Genomic DNA, 13,414 nt, shown 5'->3' with positions numbered 1-13,414 from the left:
TAAACGAATTCCATAGAGGTGTTTATGAAACAAAAGTGTGGAAGATCAATAATGAAAAGACACTAAAATTGCTCGCTTGAAATATTCCACATCCAAATGGAATAATCCATTTAGTGGTACATGCAAAATCGGATTAAACGCGCGGCAAATTTATTGCGCAGAAACTTGGAGTAAAATCGCACGGACTTCCTGGTCTGTCGTTTCGTTTCGCGAAGCTTCTTAAAACGGCGCGGGCACGCGCGCCTTCTGCACAGGTACCCCGAATTTCTGGACACGTTGTGTATGCAAATTCGTGCCACATGTATAGCGCAGTTCAATGACCAAAGTTGGTACAACACTCCGGCACGGCCCGGCTCGGCTCGGTGCAGCGCAGCGCGGCGTCATGAAGCACAATACAGTGCAATTTTCGTCGAATGCGCGATCGCGCCAGGTGCACACGGTTACGGAAAATATCCTCGTGCGCGACAGATTCCCTTCCGGCAAGACGAGCTTTCGGGCAAACGGAAACGTGTCGCAAACCGGAACTACCCTGCGATGGACGGCCTTTTATATTTCGACGATGATTGTCTCGCGATCGGCTGGAGTCGCTTTGAACATTACCAACGATTTTACAATCTCGAGTTTTGCCGTAGAGCTTGTCACTTGCCTGTGACAATTATTTTCGATTTCGCATCGACACCTGCTCGTCCCTTAAACATTAAACAACACCATTATTCTGTTCCATTAATTTTTTCACCGAGTTGAATCCTGTTGTGAATTTCAGTGATTCAGAAATTTTTGTCTATTTATTTCTGTATTTAATTGACGTCTGAGTAACATTCAACAACACCTGCTTAGGACGAAAATTAATCATTTCGAAGAGCTTCAGTATATCAGGAATTTTTACGCATTCATTTGTTTCTTGTTAATACACTGAAGCAAAATTTCTATTTTCATTCTATTCATCCACAGATATAACATGTATTAACATACGATGAAATCTGTTCTCTTAAACGTTAGCGAAACTATTACACCTTTTTCTGTACATGAATTTTTTGATAAAATTGAATTATTCTGAAGAATTTTTTTATTTATTTATTTTTGAAGCATCTATTACCGTCTTATTGATCTGCATGTAACATATCATAATGTACAATAACATACAACAGCATACAGTAGCATACAATTACATACAATTACATACAATTACGTATTATTACATAAAATAATACTTGCTCGTCCCCCGAAGAATAACGAAACCATTCTTCTCCTTTATACATCAATTTTTTTACTACATCGAATTTTTTGAAGAATTTCAGTGAATCGTGCATTTTTTTTACATTTGTTTATTTGTTTTCCGTTGATACAGTCGTTTATTTCCGTTTCGTTTATCTGGTGATAATAAATTATTTTTAGCCGATATCGTGGCTCTCTTAATCAAAACTCGGCCCCGTACATGAACAATAATCGCTGTTATACAAATAATAAGCGCCGAAAAATGATAGCGGAATTATAGATAGAAGAGGCGAATTCTCCGCCATTAACCGAGTCTTCTACACCCTTGTTTTCGATTGTGTAAAGGGTGTCGGCACGCATATCGGAGGAATACTTTCAACAACGTCCCCATCGGCGCCATAAAAAGTTATGCACCGATACTATCCTGCGCATAAAACCTTGATTCCATTCACAGGCGAATAGTAGATCGTTCTGCGAAAACGTTTTTATTGCAACGAGCTTCTCTTGGCGAGTTCTCGTAATCCTGCAAGAACTCTGCTTTGCCATAACAAGAACAATAAACCATTTTTACTTCGGAATCTGCTCTTCACCATAAAGTACTGTAACCTACAACACGTTTAAAAAAACTTACTAATCGTTTGCACACAGAATTTGTAATTGTACAGACTTTACTCGATATATGTCCCAAATATCTAGCAGATAAAAGTCCCAAAAGTATCCCCACTGCCGCGAGGTATACCCCGTGAGGAGCCAAGAAGCTTCGCTATCCTACATTCATCATTTATCTATCTTCTAGCCGATATATGTCACTGAGCAGACCCGTGTTGTGGACGTGTATCGAGTAACACTGTAAATGCACACATTTGAATATTTTGAGTGAATATTTTGTTAATATTTTGGAATTGTTTTAGGCCGCTTTCGAGTATGTTCTCTGTGCGAACAAATTATGTTTTGCAAGAAAGATTTTTGGTAACCCTGTATAGCATATAAAATTCTATTGAGACATTTACTGTTCGAACAGCACTGTCGTATTTATAGCAATTCCGTAATCGAATAGGCAGCAGATCGAGCGCGATAACGATGTTTGCAAATTGATGATGTTAGGGGCGGGGAGGGGGTGGTAAGGAAAATGGCGCAGACCACGTTCGTGTATTCCGGGCGAAAACTGCGCGAGTGCAGGAGCAGTTCCGCCGAGGGATGGATTTTTTTCATTCGTCCAATCCGCACGGCATAGGAGAAAGATGGCGTTTGCCATAATTTATGCACCCCACCTTCACGTGCGTGATTTTTGTTTGGGGGACGTCTACGTACGTGACATGTGGAAAAACGGGCAGATGCTGTAGCCGAAAACTTTCGAAATGTCGAGCCGTACCGATTTCCAACCGAGGAAAAAAAAACAGAACAAAAGAAAATGGGGTTAAAACGATACAGTGGAACAGCAAATAATTTTATATGGAAATGGGGAAAATAGAATAAAAACGGTGCATTAAATGCTTCTTGAAACGTGACGCGTCGAATACTTCTCGACATAGTGAGTATTTTCAATTCTAAAAAGACAGGCGAGGCTAATCGTTCACGGTGGAACTAGCGAATAATTGGCAAGCGTTGATAATATGCAATTATTCAGCTGTTGACGTCGACACTGGTCGTCGGTCTTTTAAAAACAAACGCTATTAAACAATTTCATCGGCTTTTTACTGTCTTCATAATTTTAAATAGAACGCGAACGATAGCGACGCTCATTCCCAGAAGGAGAATGAAGTGTAACGTTAGGTTTTATTAGTTCTTTACGGCCAGACGTTCATTATGAAAATTGAGCACGTTTGTCGAAATAATTGAGTGGAAATGACATAGATGAAGGGGAAATACAAGGTTTAATAGGGCGGTGTATGCAAAAATAATTACCAGTTTGTCTTATATTTCAGATGTTTTAGTCATTAACAATGCAGAGGTTTGAATGCAAATGTTACGAATAGACCGCGCATTTTTACGCAAAATAAAAATTGTTTCTATCGTCGGTTAAATGTTTTTTTTTTGTTCTATCTCATATTTTCTGTAATATTAAGGTAACGTTAACTGTTTCAAGGTGCTTGCACAATTGTTTTCGTGTTATCTTGTAGTCGAAAAAAAAGGCGAATTCAGAGACCTATAATTACGCGATCTTGAGTTAGATATAGACGAGGGATTGTGTGACCGACGTACGACTAAACTGCGGACTTTATGCATTCGTGACCAAAATAAATGGGCGATATACAAAACTGTAAAGAAGACACTACAAGAATTTAAGAACGTTGAAAAAATATTAACTGCAACTGTGGCTATGCGCTCTTGAAGAGAGAACTGTTTTTACAACAGTCAGCGTTTAAACAGACTTTGCATATAAGTCTGCAAAAAGAAAATGGTAAAAAGAAATTTATAATATAACGTAGAAATTTAACTTACTGTAAGCAATCATTTTTCGACTGTAGGAAAACGCACGATTTTTTTAATGGAGCTAGATTATACAAGGTGTTAACGACGAAACGTATAGTTTGCCGACGAAGAAGATAGCAACTGCGTACGGAACAGGCTCGGAGAAAAGCGCGGGAACGCGCGGCCCCACCCCTAATGCAAATATCCATCTGGAGCCCATGAGCGAATACAATTTGTCGTGGAAAAGCGGTGCGCGTCGTCACCGTGAAAAATATCATGACGACCGACACATGCTAATAGAACGACGGGGACCAGGATCGTCCTCCGATGTCTTATCTCCTGGGGAGTTGGTAACACTGGTAAAAACCGACACGGGGCCAAAGGGGGTGGCTCGAGAAGAGAGAGGGACGCCGAATAATCACCCTTGTACCGTGTCCCCGTTCCCTCCTCGAAGACAGTTCGGCTCTCTATTTAATCTCGAGGTGACAAATGGCCGTGGCACTGATTCGGTGAGTCAAACATAATCCTGTCACCGCATGCAAACATCGATCGAGACCAATATTAGCCGTGTGCTATCGACGCACCCCCAAAAAACCCCATCAACGTTTTCCATCAATTTAAATCAGGGATCGAAGGTGTTCTAGAACTTTTTGATAGGTTCCACCTAAAACGTAAAGCGTGAACATTTTTCTCAACCGCTGAGATTTTCTGCATGGGTACCAGCATTTTTTATTTTCAACATTTTCGGTAGAATTTATATTTATATTTACATTTTCGGTCGATTTTAGTCGGCCCAATGATTACATTTCTCGATGTGTTTATTATTAAACTGCGGATCATTGTGCGAAATTAAAGTTGTCTACGCCAATTGCAAGAAACGGGGACCAAGTAGAAATTTCTTTCTTTAATTTTATTGAGCGACCGTCAATATGTACAATTTTATTCCGATATAAGACGACGATTTTTCATCTCTTTGATTTTTCTCTTCTTCATCCGAAATACGACGAAAGCCGGTCCCGAGCCATCGCCTTATAACGAAAGAAAACTGTGGCGAAATCTCGGCGTGGGTCAGAAATGACTCCGGCATAGGCCTAGAACTCGCAGGAGTTCGAGGGTTAATAACTCAAGCTTTCTATTAAGATTCTTTATTATACTGCTATGATCTTCACTGTGCGGCAAGGAGTTAAACAAATTTTAAAGATTTAAATATTGAAAGTGTTGATGAGAACAAATAAACCTGAGTTCTTGATGAACTCCATAAAACAGAAAGTGCAGAAACGTGATGAAATAATTGTTTTTCAAAATTCCCTTTAAAATGAAAATTGTATAATGCACAAATACAGATGTAGCTTTCATGTAGAGGCACGTATAATAAATAAGATAGAATAGCCTTGGTGTAATGAATGGTTTCTGAAATAAATTATTTCTTACTCGGCGACCAAACAAATTTTTTTGTCTAATGGTGTTAATCTATATCGTTTGGGAAATTTATTATAAATGAAAAAAGTTATGTGCCAAGTGCTTTGACACCGAAATTGAAAATATTTCAAAAAGTGGAGTTAATTACTTTGGCTCACATCGTCGAGCGATTCCTGCGATTAAAATAAGAAATCACTATTTTTCATGAAAAGCTGTAACTCCACTTAAAAATATGATACAATATAACAATAGAAGCATCGTTTTATGTACAAAACAATTATGTACGAAGAATTTTTAGCGTCGACTGCATTGGATTTTTCCTGTTACGGAATTGTTAGACAACTTCGAAAGTGGGGTGGGGGGCTCGGCGAGTTCGTCACTGCATTCCTCCATCTTGAGCAACATTTGAAACCTGTTTTCAAGTATACGAAGTAGAAATGATAGAAGTTGAAAACAGGAAACATTTTCGAATCGACGTGAATAATCGTCGATGTTCGGAACGCGCGTCTACGTCGGAGTCCGTCATAGTTGGGAGCGCGATAAATTTTTACCGACTGCACGAGGGAACTTGGAGTAATATTGTTATCGTTAATCGGAGAAAAACATCGTCTTATCGTCGACGCTCGTATTGTCAATACCGTTTATCTGTTGGCCGTTCGGCGTGTAGAAATATTGATTTTACGACAATTTCTTCAGAACGTTTCTCCCAAAATATTGTTCAACTATTTCTATCCGATTGTTCCATAAAAATGACAGCTCGATGCGAGAGAAGTCGCGAAACAACGCGCGCGTGTCGACGTGAAATTCTGCGACGCTCGTGGCAAAAGTGCAGGGTCATGTCGCTGCACAGAGGCCTGCGTCGCGACGAATCGATAATTAATCACTAATTATTAATCCGAAATGATCCGACTCGACTGGGAATAGTTCGCCGATCGTGCCTCGGGTTACCGAGCGGTAAATAAATGAAACTGCATAGTGCCCCTCCTGATCACAGGTTAACTTCTGTCTAATAAGTAGACTGTGGGTCATTATGCAAATTCGCGTCTGTAACGACTGAATCATGAAAACAGAGATTAGACTCCTGCTACCTCGATAAACGCCTGTGCTGGATAACGAATAACGTCGCATCTATGCTCGAACTTCGACAACAATTTCACCTCGCAAAACTTACACTAGTTTTTCCCATAGAGAAATCTTAAATTTAACACGGACACTCTCGCGCTAAACAATTATTCAGAAATCATTTTCCAGTCTCACAGGCTTTGCAATTTACTAGTTTCCGCAAATTTCACCGGTAGGCTGCAACTCTCAATTTTCGGAAATGAAAATCCTCGTGTTAAACAATCGTATACGGAACTGATCTAGCTTCGGGTTTTCACATGCAACTATTTTTTTCAGGGATATATTTCGCTGGAAATTTTAATATTGGAGGCTCTATTAGGAAAATTAAAAATTATCTACTCTCAGGTTTTCAAAATTAAACAGTACTTCAAACCTCGAATTTCGCGAACAGAAGTTTTCACTTTAAACAATTAAATTATAAAACAACGAATCGCAGAGGCATCCAATAATTGAACACGAAACGGGCGAAAACTATGACGATTCGAAACTGCAGTAGAACTTAAATTACTTCGAGCTCTAGTATCTGAATTTATTCAATAGTTTCCTACGATCGAAAACGATCCATATGCAACACGATTTATTGTACAACTGAATAATGATTTATGGTTCAGCACTATCGTGCTTTTTCCAGGCTTCTCTGGAAATTTGAAATTTAAGTATCTACGGGATCTAGCACAAGAAAATCGCACGCTTAGGGATCGATGCACCGGGAAAAACGCATCCTCGGCTCCGTGATCGTGACTTACTTGAACGAAATCGCCGGTGCCGGTGATCAGGCAGTGATCGCTGATAAATCCTCCGGTTATCAATCGAAGGTCGTGGCCTGCGGCCGTCGGTACTTTTCCGTGATCGATTCCGCGGATATCGGTCTCTATCGTTTCGTTTCTCACTTGTCACCCACTGCTCGACGATCTTTCGGCAAGTCCAAGAGCACGGTATGAAGTTCCTACTTTCTGAACACTACGTAGGAACTCTATACCTCGCTGCTGGATCTCTACCATATATGAATACTATACTCGTCGATACGTGTCCCCCGCGTTTTCTCTTCTCTCTTCTTGCGAGCTCTTGCTGGCTCTCGGCACTTTCGTCATCGCACTGGCATCGAGCACTGCTCCGTCGATCCGTTTGCTCGTCGATCTTCCTCGAAATCCAATCGTCCGAAGGGAACCAAGACTCCGGAGAAGATTTCTAAAATGCGGGGCTGGATCAACGCGAATTACATAAAACGAGCAACGATCTAAGATCCTGCGAATTTACAGACCCGATGAATCTGGAAGAATTCGAAGAAGAGAAACTTTTGGAAAAATGAGGACCGGACCGTTCAAGGACCTTTCGGATCACTGTGTCCTGGCTAGAACCGCTACACACCGATCACCAACCGTAATGCCCGAAAACCGGTTTCTCGAAATTCAATTTCTCCCGAATCAATGGCGAGCGTTTAACGACCGTTTAAAAAATTAGCTAGCAGCAGGTAGATGATCCTCGAGGACTCTAACCGGCCAAGAGCCCCACGGTGGATCACCGTCTCTGCGAAACTGCGATTTAACCGGTCCTGGAGGACTCTGTCGAGCACCAAGTGTCCCAAAATAGTCGATCACCGGTTCCCGAAGAGTTTCCGTCGATTTTCGGTTAAAAGTCCAGACGGTAAATCGCGGAAAATCCTAGCCACTGGTGGGCTCGATTGATCCTCGACGTTGACGGTGGACACGACCGGTCGGGATGACACGATCACCTGCGATTTCGACTCGGTTCGCCTCGAGCGAGGATCGGAGACCCCCGAGGGAGGGGAAGAGCTGGCGGCTTCGAGGCTTCGAACGACTTTATATGTAGAACCTACTCGCACAGAGACCCGCGGAGAACTGAAGAGTTCCGAGGGGCACCGGCTAGGAGCACACATGACGAAGACACACACGGCCCTCCCGATCTCCCCTCCTCCAGCCCGACGTCCACCGGCGACGCTGACGCCCCTGGCGGTGAGGAATGACACGACGTCCGAGAGGAACAAGACGAAGAAGACGTCGAGGAAAGGGAGACGGGACAGGAAGGAGAGGATCGCGGGCGTGGATCTCTCGATCCGCAGCGCACGGGATCGAAACTGTCCTCCGGCCGCCGCGCCGCGGAACCAATCGGAAATTTCGACTGCCCGTCACCTCCCCGAAGAGCCAACTGAATTTTTAGTCCATTCTAGAGGTAATCTGCTGGATTTGGTTCTTCAGGAATTATTTCGGGTTCGTTTGGGACGCTTTCTTGCGGTTGTTGAGCTCTAACTGAAACAGACTTTTTGGAATATTGACAGATCCTCAAGGTTCTTTGAACCACCATCTCATCAGCGGTTAAATACTTCTTCAGCTGTTAAAATTAGTTTTAGCAATGACAGATTGAAGCAATTTGACGGTTCAACACTTGTCCAGATGCTGGAATTCATTTCCGCGCTATCGGTCGCCAGCTGCAATGTGCGAAAAGGTTGCAAAAATTGTTTCGTTAGGCAGATTACTTCGAGTTTGCTAAATCCTTGGGAATTTATCGAGCTTTCTAAAACAGGTTTTGGAGATCGTCAAAAATTGTTTCGTTAGGCAGATTACTTCGAGTTTGCTAAATCCTTGGGAATTCTATCGAGCTTTCTGAAACAGTTTTTGGAGATCGTCAAAAATTGTTTCGTTAGGCACATTACTTCGAGTTTGCTAAATTTTTGGGAATTCTATCGAGCTTTCTAAAACAGGTTTTAGAGATCGTCAAAAATTGTTTCGTTAGGCAGATTACTTCGAGTTTGCTAAATCTTTGGGAATTCTATCGAGCTTTCTGAAACAGTTTTTGGAGATCGTCAAAAATTGTTTCGTTAGGCAGATTACTTCGAGTTTGCTAAATCCTTGGGAATTCTATCGAGCTTTCTGAAACAGGTTTTGGAGCTAGTCAAAAATTGTTTCGTTAGGCAGATTACTTCGAGTTTGCTAAATCTTTGGGAATTATATCGAGTTTTCCAGGAGATTTTTTGGAGCTGGAAAAGATTAGCAGCTCCAAAAATTCCAGAAGCTGTCCGAAATAGTAAAAATGCACTAGAATGCACAATTGAAATACTGCTTAAAATTCTTTTTTGTGCTATCCACTGGTATCTTGCAGACTGTAAAAAGGTTCCGTGTGAATAAACAGGTTGCACCGTGGCATCTTCTGGATTTCTTTTTATCGTGAGAGATAGACATGTTATTTCTATCAGCAAATACCGAAATAACACGATATCATTGCGAACGAGATAAATCGCGAGGGGAAGGCGTACCTTCAATGAACCCGAAGAAGAAGCGGCCGCGTTACAATGGACGATCCAACGTTCAAAGGAAAGCCGAGTCAATTGAGCGATTCGATTACTGGACGATTAATAGCATTGGCCGTCGGTTGCCTCGCACTTAAATGCATTAGCTCGATCGACATGACCGCTACCGTGTCAGTCGAATGATATCATTGTTGCCGCTGCGATTTACGCGAAATCAACCCTTCCACGCGACCATTCGAAGACCGTCCAATGACCTCAATGGCAATCGACAAACAACATCGACATTCCAATTAATTTCAATTTTCCATTTCCATTATTTCTCCGCTTCTCTACACGGATCAACTTCAAAGCGACCCTCAATCCTCTTCTCTATACAAAAATATAAATTAATAAACGTCGATCGAACATTGAAACAACAAATATTGTTTCGGTCGTGTGAACAGCGCGAACGCAGAAAAAGAATTGGTAGAAGCTGATAGATAATTTTCAATTGTCGGATTATTATGTGCCGTGCGAGCTCTAAAAGAATCTCGAGGGCTTCATCCTCGAGACCGCTCTCGGTCCCTCGAACGACTGCGGTTCGCCTAACAAACACGTTCGACAGATGTTTAGCAGTCGCAACTTGCATACCGAAGGAACACGCGTATAGGCGTGCACGCATCTCAAACGGAGGAACCACGAAACAGACCCGGCCATGTGTGAATCGGCTCTAAGTTGTTACGGCCACACGTGCTTCCCTTCTTCTTCCGCAGTTCTCGTCAACTCGTGGGAACTTTTTTCATTCCGGTGATATGCACGCCCGCATACACAATTAACGCCGCCGTCGAAACTTCGCTCCGAATCCCCCGAGAAATCACTCGGCCTCTGCGGAAAATTACCTCTCTCCAAATATTCGTCCCCAGTTTGATGATGTTCGACGCCTTACGCCTTTTTGAACAACGGGCAGAAAAATGGGTAAAGAAAACGAGCAAAAGATTGCCAGATTTTCAGAGCACAAGTATTCGTTAGAATTTACTAAAATTATCAGGAGAAGAAATGACTTTTTACTTAACTCCTGTTTTCGAGAAATTCCTACAGGACAGTTTCACTTTGCGGAAAGATCTGTAATCATTTCTGTAATAGCCATAAATTGTCCTCGCAGTTCATTTTGTCGAGAAATAAAATATAGAAACGAGAGATAAAACTAGAAATTTCATTTCAGCATCGACGAGACAGTTCGATATTGCAGCCAGACCGTCGGAATATAATTGCCGTAGGTGGAACTATTATAATTTTCGTAGTCCCGTGGGAGCTCGGTCCGATCCCATGGGCCGGAAAATATAATTTCCCTTTGGAACAGAGAGAGAGAGAGAGAGTAGCCGCGTTTGTGGGTCACGATCGAGATCGACGGGGCTCGCATTGGAAAACAGCGTCGAAGTAGGAAGGAAAACATCGTGTGTCGAGTGTTTCGCAAGCGGATCACAGTCGCGGAATTCATTAGCGCGGCAGATAAACGCGATAGGAGGATACGTGTGCCAGGTCTCGCGTTAGTTCCGCATATTCAGGCGTGGAGAACAGGCTATGGAAATTCGACGCGGATCCGCCGCCTTGATACCCGCGGATCGAGAAAGATCGCCGGGTACGCGGAAAAGTCACGGCTAGAAGAAGGTTTCTCTCCGGGCGTTATCTCGCGGCTCATTTACATTCAATCAAGGAATCAGAAAATAGCTTAGACCAGAATTCGAAGAAACCGGCCCCGGGGAGCTGATATTAAACCGCGATTCGACGACAGGTCTCTCTCTCTCTCTCTCTCTCTCTCTCTCTCTCTCGCCTCTCTGTACGTTTCTCTCGGTTATCCCGGGCGAGAGGGATCGCGATACTATGGGCGAGCGTGTATTCGTCGGAAACGCCGCGCATAAAATAGAATTATCCTGTAAATCAACTGGTCTCGCGGCGTACCCCGGAAGCGAGTAGCCAGTCCGTGTAATTTAGACGCCGATTAAGCTAAGAGTCGTTAAAGACCTCGGGAGGAGCCGCGGTGGGAACAGGTGCGATCCACGATATTGCGGGCGGTGACGCGTTTCCCTCCTCTCATCTTCCTCCTCCGACCAATCGCTCCTCTCTCTTCTTTCTCTGTCTATCTGTTGGAAGACTCCCCCCTCTCTCTCTCTCTCTCGGATTTTCATCCCGGCGGCAAAACACTCGCAGAAGAACGCGCGACGAAACGAACGAGTCGCTCGCTTTTTGCCGCCCGTTGATCCTCGCGTCGTGATCCGCGCGGCTGAATCGTGGGACTCGTTAAACCGTGCCTTCTTCGCCCAGGTTAATTATCCCCGGCCGGGCGAGAGTTTCTGTTTGCTCTCCCAAGTCCCGTAAACGGGGCCACGGGACAACAAATGAGAGAACGAAAAAAAAAAAAAAGAAATAAAAGAAGAATAATCGAGAAACGCCTGCGGATCTGATTATCCCCGACTATCTGCCTCCTATCGGAGACACGAATATGCTATTTTTCTGCCAAGCGATCCCGGGAATCTCGATCCGCCTCGACCCAGTCCCCTTCCCCGGGGATCTCTCGATCCTGCGGCAGGTGTTTCCGATCCCGATCCTCGCATCATCGGCAACGATTTGCCTTTCAGAACGCAAGAAGTCCCGTGGAACCGAGGGCCGATTGAAAGAATCATTATAGAGGCCGCCAGTGATCGCGGAATACAGGGACCCCTGTTATTTTAGCTAATCTGCGGGCTACACTGCCGTTCGGCTAATGGCACGGTCACTTAGTTACACTGTTGGACTCGATTCCTATTGATTCGTGCGATGAATCGTGCCGCGCACGGGTTGGTTTTGTTGAAATCGTTTGCGAGGTGCTCGGATGATCGAGGATTCGTACGTCTGACAATTCGGATAAACCAGGTCTGTTCTGGTGTAGATACATCGACTTATCATGTAGATCGTACACGAGTCACTACCGATTTTATGCATTTACGATTAAAATGGGTACGCACAATTTAAAAAGCAGCGGCCATGTTGAGAAGATTTAAGGACGTCAGCTTATTAGTTCCAGTTTGATAAGATAGTTAAAGGTAGAAACGATATTTTATCCGCCTCTCGTGTATCGCAGTGAATGCAAACACGACACGCGATTGTTTGTGTAAACCGAATTTCATTAGGATCAGTGGGACTCGAAATAACAAGAAGAAGAAAATGGCTACAGTTGTGAGCTGGAAGTTCTAAAATCTAGCCACGTAAGATCAGAGTAACACTGCACCCTAAACTATCCACTTTTATCTCTACACTCCGGGCCCTAAGCTATCCAGTTTGATCCTGAGGAACGCTTGGCCGTAGATAAGCCTAAACTCTAGGCTCTAGATAAGCCTAGCCTCTAGACCCTAGATAAACCCTAGGCCCTAAACTGTCTTCTATGCTCCCCATAAGTCCAGACTCTAGGCTATAGACTGTACATCCTAGAGCACACGCAAGAGCAAAGGAAGCTTCGCCCGTGGGAGTAACTCTTGGAATCGGAGGAAGAAAATGGCACATCTATCTTGGCCTAAATAGGCATGATTTTCCTGCTCCCGACGGAGCCAGTGCCCCACGGGGCAACCTGCGCCCATGGCAGCTAGATAGCCAGGGAAAGGAAGAAAAAGAAGAAGGGGAGCAGTAGAAGAAGAAGGAGAAGAAGAAGAAGAAGAAGAAGAAGAAGACGAAAAAGAGAGCGTGCATGGTGGCTCCAGAGCGTACGGGGTAGGGGGCAGAGGCGGCAATCAGGGAAGCGGAGACCCCTACGAGAGAGATCAAGGTTGCAAAGTAACTCTGATGACGCAATCGCCTGCAGCTGCATCCGGCGACATCTAATTGCTCTCGCCTTGTCATGCCAGCGGCATTATATATCGTTGCTGGCCGATCTCTCTCTCTTTCTCTCTCCCGCGGTCCTCTCTTTCCTCCCCCTTTCCTCGTCCCGTGGACCGAGCAAAACTTTTCAAGCTGCGGACTCTGACAAGAGGA

At 43.7% G+C, this 13,414-nt stretch overlaps 1 protein-coding gene across 1 annotated transcript in view; it reads left to right on the top strand.

Annotated features, from left to right (window-relative positions):
• Window positions 1-13,414, top strand: part of Mesr6 (misexpression suppressor of ras 6) — an 832,393-nt gene that overhangs the window by 597,257 nt on the left and 221,722 nt on the right. The gene's annotated exons all lie outside the window — the stretch shown is intronic.

The sequence above is a fragment of the Halictus rubicundus genome, chromosome 16 (assembly GCF_050948215.1).
Source record: "Halictus rubicundus isolate RS-2024b chromosome 16, iyHalRubi1_principal, whole genome shotgun sequence".
NCBI lineage: Eukaryota > Metazoa > Arthropoda > Insecta > Hymenoptera > Halictidae > Halictus > Halictus rubicundus.
This window is presented reverse-complemented; position numbering and strand designations above follow the sequence as displayed.